Source organism: Sinocyclocheilus grahami, unplaced genomic scaffold, assembly GCF_001515645.1.
Source record: "Sinocyclocheilus grahami isolate Dianchi unplaced genomic scaffold, SAMN03320097.WGS_v1.1 scaffold185.1, whole genome shotgun sequence".
In the NCBI taxonomy this organism is placed as follows: domain Eukaryota; kingdom Metazoa; phylum Chordata; class Actinopteri; order Cypriniformes; family Cyprinidae; genus Sinocyclocheilus; species Sinocyclocheilus grahami.
In genome coordinates, this window is record NW_015505364.1 from 177,452 (window position 1) to 193,289 (window position 15,838).

The window sequence follows — 15,838 nt, forward strand, 5'->3', positions numbered from 1 at the left end:
TTGTCTAAGCCGAGCTACCAATGTAGGTCATGCCGTTCAGACACAACCTGACCTATTTAACTGTAATTAAAAATATTTTGATTTGAAGCTTGGCTGTCATCATATGATTGATCAGGTGCTTAGGCAGAATATGTGCCTTTTTTGCATCAGATACAACAATAAAGTCTCAGTTTCTAAAGCTCATGCATAGCTGATTTGAAAGTTTTTTTTTAATTTAATTTATTTAAAAATTCCCAATGTTTTCACTGGCCAACTTAATTTTATTTTGTAAATATAAACACATTTTGATTTTGATGGCTGCAACACACTCCTAAAAAGTTGGGACAGAAGCATGTTTCACACTGTGTCACATCAACTTTCCTTTTAATTACAATGTTTAATGGTTTGGGAACTGAGGATACTAATTGTTAATGATGTGCATGCAAAGTTTTTGTCCAGTCTTGCTTTATACAAGAATTCAGATGCTCAGCAGTCTGTGATCGTTGTTGTGATTCTCCTTTTCATGACTGGTCATACATGCTCAATAGGAGACAGATCTGGACTGCAGGCATCACATTCACTCTGTGTCTATGAAACCACGCTGTTGTAGCACATGCAGAATGAGACCTGGCATTATCTTGATCTAATAACCATGGACTTCCCATGAAAGACATCTTGATGGCAGTATATGTCTCTGTACAATCCCAATATATGGCTCTATGTCAATGGTACCTTCGCACATATGCCAGTCACCCATGCCATTTGCTCTGCTGCAGCCCCATACCATGACAGACGTTAGCTTTTGCATCTGTCGCTGGCACAAAGTGATGAGCCATGATCCAGCTTTGCTTGCAAAGACTGAGATGCTCCTTTTATACCCAAATATGATCCCCTCACCTATGACCAATTCACCTGCTTACTGTTTCGAAACAGTTTAATTTGTATATTCTATAAACGTTTCACTTTTATTTAGTCTCTGTCCCAACTTTTTTGGAGTGTGTTGCAGCCATCAAAATCAAAATTGGTAAACTTTGGAAATCTTTTCTTTGTACTTTTGTCAATTAAATAATAGTTAAAGAAAATTAATATTAATTAAAATTAATAATAATCACAGATTCTTGATTTTATTGCATTATACAAAACATCCCAACTTTTCTGGAGTTGAGGTTGTATTTTGGAATTATTTATATACTGTAATATAGTATTTATTAATATTTTGAGCTTTGTTATTCATTTTCAGTTTTAAATTTTAATTCTAGTTAAAATTTTAGTAAGCTCTATTATGTGCCTTTGTAATTTTTTTTAGTTAGTTGTTTTTAGACAACATTTCTAATTTTCGTTTTTCGTCAAATGTTTGCATTTTATTTCAGCTTTATTTTCATTTTATTTATTTATTTATTTTTCACCACTTTTAATTAACAAAAACATTGGTGTTAACTTTTTGCTGATGTAAGCTGCCCCTTCAATTGATAAAAATTAACAGTAAAAACATTAAGAGCTAAAATATATTTGTTTTATAAGTGTCATACTTAGTTTATTTATTTAATATTTAATTGACTGCAATTAACTCTTTATTTTATTTTTATTTTATTCATGTATTTCATTCGCCATTGTACGGAAAGTGCTACTCTCAACATACAGATATTTTTTATTTTATTTTATTTTATTTTATTTTTTTATTGTATTGTATTGAATTAATATATTGCATGTTTAGCCATTGTATGGAAACTGCTGCTCTCAACACACAGATAGTTAAATAAACACGATCCTCTCTGTTAATATGCAGCATGATGATAACTATAAGTTGATGAAAATGAAATCAAATACACTGGACAGTGGACATGCATTGGGAAAACTACCTGTTTATCTCACAGTCAATAAGATATCTTCATAATTTACATTACAGACACCAGAACATACATACATGCGAAACTACAGCGAGACTAAAATGAATTAATGATGGTAAGACTTGACTGATTTCAGATTTCTAGAACAGCGATTCAAAGTGATCGCAATGCGCAAAGAATACTTAAATTAAAACAAATTAACATGTAATCAAATCACAGTCACGTTATACCCCTCTGTTTACAAACATTAGTCAAGTTAATTGATTTGTGTCAATTGAAACAGCATCACGTAGTGAGACAACTGAGATTGGTTAAAGGGATAGTTCACCCAAAAATGAAAGTTCTGTGATCGATTATTCATTTTCATGTTGTTGCTAAACTGTATGGCCTGCTTTTTTAGAATGACACAGTCTCAGTCAACATTCACTGCCATTGTATGGAAAATAAAACAATGAAGGTAAGTGGATGATGACACAATTTTCATTTATGTCTTATCAGTTCTCAAACTATACCTTTAACCTTTCAGCATGATATGATTTTAATGGAATTTATTTTGTTGTGTTTTGCAGGTTAAATGTACAGGTAAACATAAAATGACTTGTGCTGCCCCAAAGGAGAAGCCTGTCACAGCTAAACAAGCCATTGTCTAGTTAGCACCTCTATTGATGTGGACACTTTCTCTGTGGAGATGGAGGAGGAAGATTTATCTACAAAGTGCCAGGATGCCAGAACATCTCTTCCTCAATTTGACAATGACAGGCCTCTCTTCCACAGTAATCAGACACCACCAGGTCCTTCTGCGCCACTTCTGCTGTCAGGAATGATGTAAAAGTTTTATACACCATCAAATGTTTTTTTACGTGACTACCAGAGGGAAGGCATTAAACTAATCTATCATAACTATACCAAATCTAGAGGATGCATCTTGGGTGATGGCATGGGTCTTGGAAAGACTGTTCAGGTAAATGCACACAAATCTGCATGTTACAATGTATAGAATAAACCTAGTAAGGACTGCTCATTTTTCCTCTTTTCTTTGTTCTTTTAGGTCATCGGCTTCCTGGCTGCAGTTCTGCAGAAAACAGGTACATGGAAAGATGTCGAGAACAACAGGCCACAGTTTTTGCTGTCACAGAAGCCATCAGAACAAGTTCAGAAGGTATCGGCCTTTGTTATGAATGTGAGATCTGCACACTACTGAGAAGTCTGTAAAAAATTTTAAATGTGTTTTTTATTTTCTCTTACGCTCACCAAAGCTGCACTACAGAAAAATTTTTTTTACTATTTCTTTTAAACCATTTAACTGGTCCTTAAAAGTAATTTCTTTCAAAAAAATAAAAACGTACTGACCCCAAAACTTTTGAATGGTAGTATATGTGGTTCATCCAACAAAATACAACTGGTCTGTTGAAACCAATTTGAGGTTTGATTATGTATCATGTAGTTATTTTGGAATAGCTCTGTTGGTCAAGTACATATTATCATAATCATTATCTTTCTGTAAGTATTTTTGTGATTTTTATTTCTAATCACAGGAGAAATATGTGACAGCCATTTGTGAGCAAGTTTTCAGGAAATTTCCAGATTTCACAGAGGTGCAAACAAGCAGCCTTTGAAGCAATGTCTGATCCCATGTACAGTGGAAAAATGAAGGTGAGGCATTTTTCCTGATGATCAAGAAACAGATTTAGAGTTATATCACACGATAATTGTAAGATAGAATGGAGTACTGGGCTTTTTTTTTTGTTCAGATTTTGCCCCACTAAAGGAATGATTAATTTTTTAACTGCATTACTGTATTTTCTAGAATATAGTTAATTGTCATTGAATGTAATTTGAAAAATAACTGCTATATAAAATTAAAATTTAATTTAATGTTTTCTTTACAAAATGAAAATATGCTGGGAATTATAGAATTATAACTATAAATTCATAAACACAAAAAAGCTGGAAAACATTTGCACATGATGGAAAACATTAGTAATTGGTTTGTAGTTTTCAACACATTATCTTGGTGACATATCAGCAGAATACATTGTTTGAATTAATTTTGCAAGACATAAAAAGGATGTACCTGATAAATAAATCAAAATAAATCTCATCCTCATTGTTGAGTCCTGAGTCTATAATGCTAATAACTGTAACATGCAGATAAACATACTTTTCATTAGTTGCATGTTACAGTTATTACCATTAAGGGTGCTCAAGCTTCAAATGAACAGCATAGAAAAGTTGCTTTGCCAAGATATCTTCATTTCCAGTCCATTCCGGATTTTTCCCTGGCAATGTGGAGATTATTAAACCCTCTTGTGGCTAGCACTGGCCCTGAGCTGTCTCCCCTCGCAGGCTGTGGATACACTTCCTTGAGAAATAACAAGGACAGTATTTAACATTTCTTCAGGCCTTCCTTTCAAAGGTTACCCCCTCCCTGTAGCTGGAGCATCTTGAGGGTGCTGTTATTGGCAGATGCTGAGTTACTGGCATCCTCACAAGAATGGGTGCTGGTTTCTGAAACATCAGCAATAGAAAGAAAAGACACAGCCCGCTCTGTTAATCTCTACCCAGTGGCCACTGACTGACGTGTTATTTCTCGTTTTCTCATTACGATTTAAATGAAACCCTTTGCATTTTCCCATGTTATGATAAGCAAGATTGTCTTTGCTCCAGTCATCATTTTGTGACACATGTCCTGTTTGTCTTCCTCTTTCAGGTTTTGCAAAAGCTACTCAATCACTTTATCGCTTTGTCTTTCCACCAAGGTGAGGTTGTTTAAAAAAAACACATTTTCAAAAAAAAAAAATTCTAAGTCTATCAGGATTTATATATATATACTATATATATATATGTATATATATATGTGTGTGTGTGTAATTCATTTTAACAGATTGACAGTCCTACATTTAATAAGTGTGAATCAGGTAAAGCATACCTTTCTTTATACTTTAACAGCTGTTAGATGTTCTAGAAAGCTGGGAAAGAGGGTCTGGAGTACCACAGACTGGATGGAAACACCAAGTCTAAGGACCGAGTTAAGATAGTGAGAGAGTTCAACAGCTCTTGGGATGTCAATCTGTGTCTGGTGTCTGCCTTGTGAGTGTGGCTTCAGAAGTTATGATGTTTCATTATGCCTATTATTTACAAGATCTCCCATAAAGTTATGACAACATGATTCATAATGACTTTGATCCTCATGTTTCTTCTGTAGGGCGGGTGGGCTTGGTCTCAACTTCGTTGGAGCAAATGTTGTTGTGCTGTTTGATCCAACATGGAATCCTGCCAATGATATTCAGGCTATTGATAGGTAAGCAAACATATAAGGGAGGAAATAGTCATATAATTAGGAATTCACATTTCACAAAAGCATGCCAGAAAGATGGAGTACTAAGTATTGAATACTGACGCCTGTTTCACACAGACTCTGCCTACAGTGTGTATGCATTGTGGTTTTTTTACGCACCCATGTTAACGGATTAGAGTGTTCACACTGCACGTGGTTGCGGTCCGTCAGTGCGTTCCAGGAGTGGCGCGTCTGCAGCAATGCAGCGATCGTTTACGCACCGAGTTTTATTTTTGCTGTGCTGCACGCGCTGAATTAAAGTGACAGTGCATTGTTCGCGGCTGAGATGCACCTTTTATAGACCCATTAGCCACATACTCACATATCTTAAACACTAATATAAGACCGGTTTATTTTTTCTCATTAATTGTTTGTTTGGCAGCAACTTCAGTCATCAGTCAGAGGCCAGGAGAATGCTAGACGCTACTTTGAGGCTGTGCAGGGTATCGAGGGCCAGGCAGGGGAGCTATTCGGCATCCGCAACCTTTTCCGCCTGCAAACTGATGGCACCTGTCTTACCCACCGCATCCTGGAGGTAAGAAGGGAAAAACTTTGCAGTGGTACGTGCTCTCTGACTCCGCATTCCACTCCTGTATATATCTACAATTGATATCTATTATATCAGTCACTTGTTGCTGCCTTAGTCTTGTGGTATTAATGTAGATTTTTAGTGGACATTGTGGATTTGTAATTCAGAGGTTCTGAGGAGCATGTGGATACTATCTAAAGGGCTTATACATATCCCTAATGACATCCCTTTAATGAACTGTTTATATGAAATGAATTCCTTCTCATTGACATGATGGGAATCGCGTGTTTGGTTCACAGAGGGAGGGCCGAGTGGAGGTGGGGATCATGACGGCCAGAACTCAAGCTCTGGACGAGAGGTTGCAGGAGCCAGTGAGTACCCACCCTTTCACAGACCCGTGTCTGAAGCATTTCTTTTCCCCACCCATCCCTCCCCTCTTATTTCCCATCATCCATCTGTTCCCACGGCATGACAGGCAAGCACATGGTCGTAATCAACCCCCTCTCAAGCCCAATGGTGAGGACCACACAGAAACGTACTATCTTTACCATATTTATTTACTCCGCAGAGGCCTTATCTAATTGTTCTTCTGGAAAGAACCTCACACATTGTTTTTCTGAAGAGGATGGGCACTGACTGCAGCATCACTGCTTGTTAAAGTTTTGCTGAAATTTGGATGTCGCGATCAATTGAATTGTAGTAAAGTTGCATTTGATGTGTTTTAGATGTTATTGATTTTTAAAAAACGGTTATATTAATTTTAATATGAATTGGGGTAGAATATAAATCTATGTAAAATATGACTTTTCCTTGGTCAAGAGTAATGTTTCCTGCAAGGTTCTGTTTTTGCAACATTTCAGTTGTATTTTAATTGTTGTATTTAGCAAAGATGAAACGGCAGCAAGTTGTTTTGTCTGTTTGTTGTAGTTTATTTATTTACTTACATACTTACTTATGGCCAGCCTTTCACGCCGATTACATTCAGTTTAGACCACTAGCTTAAATATAACATTGTTTAGAGATTGAGCATTTCTGTTGTTCAATAGCAATAGCAGAACTCTATTGTGTGTATTGTGTAATTTGTAGAGTGATATTTTGTATACAGTATGTTATTGAAAAAAGGGAAATAAATAAAATAAATTGCATAGATATATGTTAAAATATAGAATATGTATATATTTTGCATTGGGCATAAAGAGCCGAAACTCACGGCAAACATCAGGATCATCTGACAAAACCCAATCCAGAGTTGAAGAAAACACTGGACTCATTATTAGGTAGAACATTTAATAACTTGGACTATTTAACAGGAATCATCTTGTATATTTAATATTTTTATTGATTTTTACTAATTATCACACACAGAAAATATAATGAAATAATCCAGATTTCATCAAACAAAGGGCATTTAAGAAAAACAACAAAACCCAGACTCACAAAATAAATATAATAAATACACAACATTAATTTGCAGCAACCAAATAACAATAAACAACAAAAATAGTAATTAACAGTTGCATTATAGTTCACTGCGTTGTTTTAGTCCGAAAACAAACAGATGACAAATTTGGACATTTTGAGGAGATTTGAAGTCATCCTGAGATGCTCTTGTAATATACCTGCACATATTTTCTGGCTTCTCTGACAGGTGGACTTCAGCATGTGAGCTACACCCATTCTAATCAGAAGGTATGGGCTCCAGTAGAGCAGACACATCTGCTGTACAAGATGTGTTTGAACTCTACAAGCACTCGCAGCTTCCTGCAAACCAGCTTCTGGACTCATCAGAGGTTTCAATATGGTTTATGCACACAGTCTGTAGGGCAAATTCAGCAGTTGCTGCACTTTTTGTGTTCAGTATTTTAGTACATCTAGTCAACTATCAATAGTATTTTGGTACATTTTATAGACTTATTATTATGAGACTTTTTTATATTTATTTTACTTTTTTTAATCAAAACATAAAAAACTGTTGCACAATGTGTTTAACTCTTTCCCCGCCAGCATTTTTGAAAAAAGTTGCCAGCCACCGCCAGCGATTTTGATGATTTTCACTAAAATTTGATGGCCTCCAGAATATTTTGCTGTATGAATATTTGAATATTAAGAAATATTCAATAAGAAATAAAAATCAGAGCCTCTACTTTTAAACAAAAAAAATAGTTTTATTTTAGTTTAAAGCATTCTTTTTTTTATCAACACTTAAATATAGGTAGGTTTCATAAAATTGCATAATTTTGAGCAAAAAGGTGAGGCTGCACTTTTTGTGTTCGGTATTTTAGTACATCTAGTCAACTATCAATAGTATTTTGGTACATTTTATAGACTTATTATTATGAGACTTTTTTATATTTATTTTACTTTTTTTTAATCAAAACATAAAAAACTGTTGCACAATGTGTTTAACTCTTTCCCCGCCAGCATTTTTGAAAAAAGTTGCCAGCCACCGCCAGCGATTTTGATGATTTTCACTAAAATTTGATGGCCTCCAGAATATTTTGCTGTATGAATATTTGAATATTAAGAAATATTCAATAAGAAATAAAAATCAGAGCCTCTACTTTTAAACAAAAAAAATAGTTTTATTTTAGTTTAAAGCATTCTTTTTTTTATCAACACTTAAATATAGGTAGGTTTCATAAAATTGCATAATTTTGAGCAAAAAGGTGAGAAAATCATATGTTTATCAAAAACTACATCTGGGTAATATTCAGTACGATTATCAAAGCATAAATCCAGTAAATCGCTTCTATCAACACTCCAAAGCTTGCACAGTCATATACCACTTCCTGGATCAACATTTTACTCCGTAACATTATGCAGTTTTCATTTATATGCTGCCATTGCTGATGAACGCATTATTTTTCATATGCATCTGTTTACATAAGAGATCGCTCGTTTCTCCGTCCTGTACACATGTGTTTTTGTTTGGGAGGTTTTATACTCGTTCAGAAGATGTGTAATAGTGTATAACAGTGAAAACACGAAAAGCCATAAAATCTCTTTTTTTGCGGGGAAGTGTTGTCTTCTAAAAGACGAGATAACTCGTCAATGGCGGGGAAAGAGTTTTAAGTACATATTGTTATTTATACAACCAACCATGCTTTATTTTTTGCACACCATTAATTCAGTAACTGTTTTCACACTTTTGCATACATTATTTCAGTGCATATACAAAAATACAATTTATTAACAAAAATGTTGTCATATGAATAACAACATAGTGATACTGATTTATTTTACAATCCCTGATTACACAAAACTTTTCAGCGTTTCCTGCCAGACATGACTGAAAGTAAAAGCCTCTGTTCAGTGAGGGAGTCAAATGTTGATTTAGTAACTGCTCCATTCGGTAAAGATTCTGATGAGTCTGATTGAGACCAATAACTTAAAATCATGATCGTGATTAATTAAAAGAATAGGCTAATTTTTAAATTAAATCAAGAGACTTTAACTTGATGATATTGTTTTTGCAATATTTTATGGCACATTAGTCTTTTTTGATCTTTTATTAGATAAAGTTCAGGCTGAAAATCTAAATTCCTGTAGAAATCAAGAGACTTTAACTTGATGATATTGTTTTTGCAATATTTTATGGCACATTAGTCTTTTTTTATCTTTTATTAGATAAAGTTCAGGCTGAAAATCTAAATTCCTGTAAAATATAATTTCTTTCACTGTGGGGCAGGAGATTCAGCTCCGATATGTGCTATTTTTCAGCGTTGCACACAGCATGACATTTATCCGTACTGGTGATGTTTTTATGTATAATAATTCATATTAAAATTCCACATATAATATTTTTTGGTTCATCAGTCCAGAATGATTAAGGAAATAATCTTGATTTTTGGGGAACGGTTTGTTAAATCATTTTTAGAGCCCAAACATTTTGTGTATTTATTGTGTTATGGACCCAGTCATCTAATCCTGCTCACAGATCGTGTTGATGGAGATCAGACACTGCAGGCATATGGCAGACCCCACAATGAGCATCCGGTCACACACACCATCAAAACCTCTTTCCGCCAGAACAATGTCAGTCATAGTGGGCCAGACACCCAGTAGCATGTGCAGGTAACTCTGTAGTAACTCTATTCTCTGATCCAAAATGCTTTGCTTTTCTCCTCACACAAGGATCTGACACGCCGTCATTTCTGCACAAAGCAAATAAGCATGGGCTAAAAACACAAACACTAGAACAGCAAGTCAGTGAGAGGAAATTCCTGGTAGCGCAGGGCCATGCGCCAGTTCTCCCCACAGCTATGATGTGCTGCCCCCGCCTGGCCCCCGGGGCTGCAGGAGTGAGGCAAGGGTTCATCAGTCCAGAATGATTAAGGAAATAATCTTGATTTTTGGGGAACGGTTTGTTAAATCATTTTTAGAGCCCAATTCTAACATTTTGTGTATTTATTGTGTTATGGACCCAGTCATCTAATCCTGCTCACAGATCGTGTTGATGGAGATCAGACACTGCAGGCATATGGCAGACCCCACAATGAGCATCCGGTCACACACACCATCAAAACCTCTTTCCGCCAGAACAATGTCAGTCATAGTGGGCCAGACACCCAGTAGCATGTGCAGGTAACTCTGTAGTAACTCTATTCTCTGATCCAAAATGCTTTGCTTTTCTCCTCACACAAGGATCTGACACGCCGTCATTTCTGCACAAAGCAAATAAGCATGGGCTAAAAACACAAACACTAGAACAGCAAGTCAGTGAGAGGAAATTCCTGGTAGCGCAGGGCCATGCGCCAGTTCTCCCCACAGCTATGATGTGCTGCCCCCGCCTGGCCCCCGGGGCTGCAGGAGTGAGGCAAGACCACCCCGGAGCCCTCTCACCCACCCATTTCCCAAGTCATGAGCAAAACCCCCTCTTTATTCTGCTGTTCTCCTCAGTACAGTCTCACAAATGTACTGTTTGTTCATGTAATGGTGAACACATACACATACACAAGTATATATTCTCCTTTCCTTGATGAACTGCTGTAATGTGATTCAACTCCACACAGACACATACTTAAGGGCCTTGCTTCATAGATAGCTTTTGCTTTGAAACCACAAAGGATGGCAACCACCATTAGAAATTATGCCAGAAGCAGCTTCTTAGCTCTTACAGTTTCAGATTACTAAGTGGTTTCTTGTGCAGAACATGAAGGAAGATATCAGGAAGAATGCTGGTAATAATCAAAATGTTTTGTTTACCTTTGATTTCCATTAAAAAAAAATATATATATATATACATAACAAAAAAAGAAACTTTTTGGACATTTCTTCAAATATCTTCTTTTATGTTCCACATAAGAACAAAAGTCATACATGTTTCAGACAACATGATGGTGATTAAAAGGTGACAGAATCTTCATTTTTGGGTGAACTCTTACTTTAAGAGCATGTTTTATGTCATGTGTTTTGTAGCTTTTAGCATTAAGCAAATCTTAATTGTAAGCATTGTATTTTGCAATGCAGGAATAATAAAATGATCTCTTAGAATACTACAATACACTCAATTTGAACTAAACTGCTTATTAATATGTAAAATTCCAAGTCATGTGGTCTAACCAGCTTGCACAACCATTCAAGAAAAAAAAACAGGAAATTATATATGAAGAGCCCCGTAGACCCTCATGACTGTGTGTGTCAAGGTCCATAAGTCTCTTAAAATATAAAAGATAATTCGACCTTTTTATGACATGGCAAGGTTAGTTCAGGTTAGTTAGTCACATGTCACATGGTTTGACTCTTCAAAAACATATGAAACCAACATGAATACAAAGAGTACATCTTTAAGAGCTTGGTACATGTTTTAAATAGATTTGTAAAAGATATTTCCTATTCATATTTGTCTTTGACCTGTATACAAGCCTGAGATACCACAGATTACCAAAATTAACATGCTTCAAAAATGTTTTGTAGTTAGTTATGTTTCTAAGCTAAGTTGATTTGTCTTTAAGATGATATTTGGTCTCGCAGTTGGAAGACATGGCTCAGTTCTTTGGATTCGACTCTGTGCGGGACTTTTGCAGAAGAGATTCTGAAGAATGATTCAGAGCAGAGACTGAGCCAATTACGGAGCTTCTACAGCCAGAAGAGCTCTGAACTCAAGAACATAATCAGAAAGACCTTTCCTAAACCCATCAGGCCAGAGCCACCCACCTTACCACCACCGTCTACAGCCAGACAAAGACCTATCTCAAAAAGAGCCCACCCAAACTCCTCTCTTAAACCTCAAGTTGTGGTACCAACCCATGAGGTTGAGGATCGAAGAAAAACATCAAAGAAAAAGAGGATGGGTGAAACCGAAACCTCTGAGGTTCACCTTCATTGCAGTACAGACCTCACAAACAATAAAATGAAGATGTCCTCCACAGACAAATTCTCATAATCAACATCTGGACATGCTCCTCAAAGTGACCGTGCCCCAGTAGAAGAAAGCAAAACCAACATTACTAGTTCCTCACAACCTTTCAAGAACAAGGAATACACTTCACAGTCAACTCGTGTCTCCACAGATGGTGGTGTTGCATCAAGCTCAACCCAGACCAGCGGCTCCTCCAAAATCTCTGACCTTATAGGTGACACATCCATTCTGGATGACTTGCTCAAGTCATAGAGGAAAACTGTAGACCAAGCTAGAGATGTGAAAACATCCACATGCACAGAAAGAGCAAAAAGTAGAGGAAAGGACTTCTGGGACATTTTGACTGAGGGGAATGAGCAGAGCATTAACAAACTGACAGATGTGACAGAGGTGGAGAAGATCTGTAACGGTGTCAGTATCTCTGCAAAGTCTTGGAGTAATGAGAAAACTGAAAGCTCGCAACTTTGGAAAAAAAAAGAAAAATTTCTCTGGAAACTATAGTTTTCAAATTCCTTCAACAAAGTTGTTTATGATTATTTACAATGTTATGTTTTAGGGCAGGCTTTTTATTTTAGTGCTTTTGCTTTTATTTATTTTTATTATTGTTATTATTATTTATTTTTTTGGTAGGATTCACAATATAATTGACTGGCAGTTTATGCTTTTTATATTTTTTTCCTTTTTTTATGATATTAGAGTTCATGTTTTGATGAAACACAAGGATATCATTTAAACGTTTAAAAGGAAAATGTAGCTATTAAAAAACAGTTGAATGAATATTACAATAAAGTAATAACGACAAAGACGGTTCATTGGTGTTTCATTACAGATTTTGGAAATTGGAAAAACTAATGTAATTGTAATGCATTAAATAAAGTTAAAGCAGAATTTAAAACATTTAGATTTTTAATAATGTAGTGAAAAATATGTTTCTATAAAGAGCATATGGGATGTTGAATGTTAATTGGCTTTTTTTTAAATTAAATATTTTACAGAATATCGTAACAAGTGATTTTCCCCACACAACTGCCTCTCTAAGCAGCTAAATGGCCTAAATAGTTGAAATACAAAAAGTGTGTAAATAGTTTTGAGGTGGTGTAATTTCTTTGATGAAGTGGCATGAATCTCTCTCACTGCAATCTCTCTTTCATGAAAGCTTAAGGCCGCAGCTGTGAGTCGCAGAGCTCAGCGCCTGTTGCTATCCTCATTACAGCTGCATTTGAAGTCTTCAGTGCATTAGCGGTGGCACTACAAGAGAAATGACACGTGTGACCGGCAGCTGTCGTCTCACATCACTTTGCTGTTGCACTGAGGTAAACAAAGGGTCTCAGAGGGAATGGGTAGGATTTTCACTCTTGATCTCTTAAATGCTGAAATTAGAAAGTGTTGATAGCCATCAATACAAATTAAGACAAGTTGGGACTACACAACAGGACACTCCAAACAGCCTCCAAACTTCTGGGAGGTAGAACAAGGATGGCATATTGTCCTCACGCAACATTTGCCACAATTGTTCGAATGGTTGGTTCACAAAGAATGATAATACCTTTCTGAGAGATTTAGATTCCCATCTGTACTGTAAAGGCCTTTAAAAACTCAAAAAGGGAATGAAGGGTGGATTTACTGATAGAAATGGTTTCTATATTGATCTTCAGTTCTTACTGTATGTTCCTGATCATCTGTAGGTACTGGAAGAAGCTTCGTTATTTGTCATTTATGTGGATTTCTTTATATATTATTATTTATACCGTTCAAATGTTTGGGAAATTTATTTTTAAAGAAATTAATAGGGCTACTTTTATTCAGCAAGGATACTACAAAAATAGGCTACATTAAGGCATAAGAACATTTGAAACATTCAAAATAAGTTTTTTTTAAACTTTGTTTATGAAAGAATCTTGTTTTTTTTGTGTCTGTTTCCACAACAACAAAACTTTTCAACATTAATAATCTGGAATGTTTCAAGTCAGCATATTAAAATGATTTCTGAAGGATCATGTGACACTGAAGACTCGAGTATCACAGGAATAAATTACATTTCATAGCATAGAAAACAGTTATTTTAAATTTTAATAATATTTCATAATATTCAAATCAAATAAATGCAGCTATAAAAGTTATAATTTTAAATATAACTACTTTTGAACAGTGGTGTTTATTTTATATATTACATAAGCATATTTATGTGCACAATTGATTAAACTAATCTGCGATATAACAGCATTTTCTCAACAGATAAATCTCAAGCAGTACATCAAATAAATAATTTAGATCATAGGGGCTTTTGCTGCCAATAAAGGTTGAGCAACCCTTATTTAGCCTATGTGGCTTTGAATTAGTCTATTGAAAATTAAATTTTTTTATCAATTTCTGCTATATGCAAACTCAGGAGCTGAAAGGATATGGCATCTGCTTCCCATTAGCACCTTTCATCCTGTTATTTCTTCATGTTCCACAAAGAGATATTCAGGAAAAACTTGGGATTTGCTTGTTTTAGTAGCACCTCCATCAGCACTGCAGTTCAGTCTGGGCAGGTAAAACAAGCTGTTTGTTTTCCCTGATACAATAACCAAGACTGCAGTCACATAGCTATGAGATCGGCCAGCTGCTGAATTTGATTTACTTTGCTTATTTTTCCATGTCTGAGTGTGCAAACTAGCCCAACCTCTGTCCAGACTGATGAAAAGCTTTCATTTAACTGTCATCCTGTTGATGAAGAAAAGTGCTGAATGAATCATGAAAGTTAGCACTTTTTTTTCTTTTTGGTGCTGAAGTGCGGGGGCTGTAACCACCATATTTTCAAGAATCGGCTAAAAACACATCTCTTCCATCTTTATTTGACCCTCTAGCTATAGCACTCTCTATTCTAATTATAAAAAATAAAAAAATATTCAAAACACTCGACCCTCTAACACAAAACAAGTAGTAAGAATAGAGAAGAGAGTGTAAGTGTTAGAGCAGGGGTGCCCAAACTCGGTCCTGGAGGGCCGGTGTCCAGAAGAATTTAGCTTCAACCCATATGAGATCGGCCAGCTGCTGAATTTGATTTACTTTGCTTATTTTTCCATGTCTGAGTGTGCAAACTAGCCCAACCTCTGTCCAGACTGATGAAAAGCTTTCATTTAACTGTCATCCTGTTGATGAAGAAAAGTGCTGAATGAATCATGAAAGTTATCACTTTTTTTTCTTTTTGGTGCTGAAGTGCGGGGGCTGTAACCACCATATTTTCAAGAATCGGCTAAAAACACATCTCTTCCATCTTTATTTGACCCTCTAGCTATAGCACTCTCTATTCTAATTATAAAAAATAAAAAAATATTCAAAACACTCGACCCTCTAACACAAAACAAGTAGTAAGAATAGAGAAGAGAGTGTAAGTGTTAGAGCAGGGGTGCCCAAACTCGGTCCTGGAGGGCCGGTGTCCAGAAGAATTTAGCTTCAACCCCAATTAAATACACCTGAACTAGCTGATCAAGCTCTTATTAGGCATACTAGAAACTTAAAGGCAGGTGTGTTGAGGCAAGTTGGAGCTAAACTCTGCAGGACACCGGCCCTCCAGCACCGGCCCTCCAGGACCCCCCTTCTTTTTTAAAAAAAGTCTCTAACACTAGCATTCTCTATTCTTTTTCTATTCTATCTTCTTTTTTTCTTTTTATTTATTAAAAAACTTGCTATGTGTACTGCATTAGGCTAACTGAGACTTGTCACCAGGGCCGTTTCTAGCCAATTTGACGCCCTAGGCGAAATCCTTACTGCCCCCCCCCCCCCCCCCACTTTACCTATAT

The 15,838-nt window shown here is 35.9% G+C and overlaps 1 pseudogene; it reads left to right on the plus strand.

Annotated features, from left to right (window-relative positions):
- Positions 1-2,763: 2,763 nt before the first annotated feature.
- LOC107594529 (DNA excision repair protein ERCC-6-like 2) lies at positions 2,764-12,554 on the plus strand (annotated as a pseudogene).
- The last annotated feature ends 3,284 nt before the right edge of the window (positions 12,555-15,838 follow it).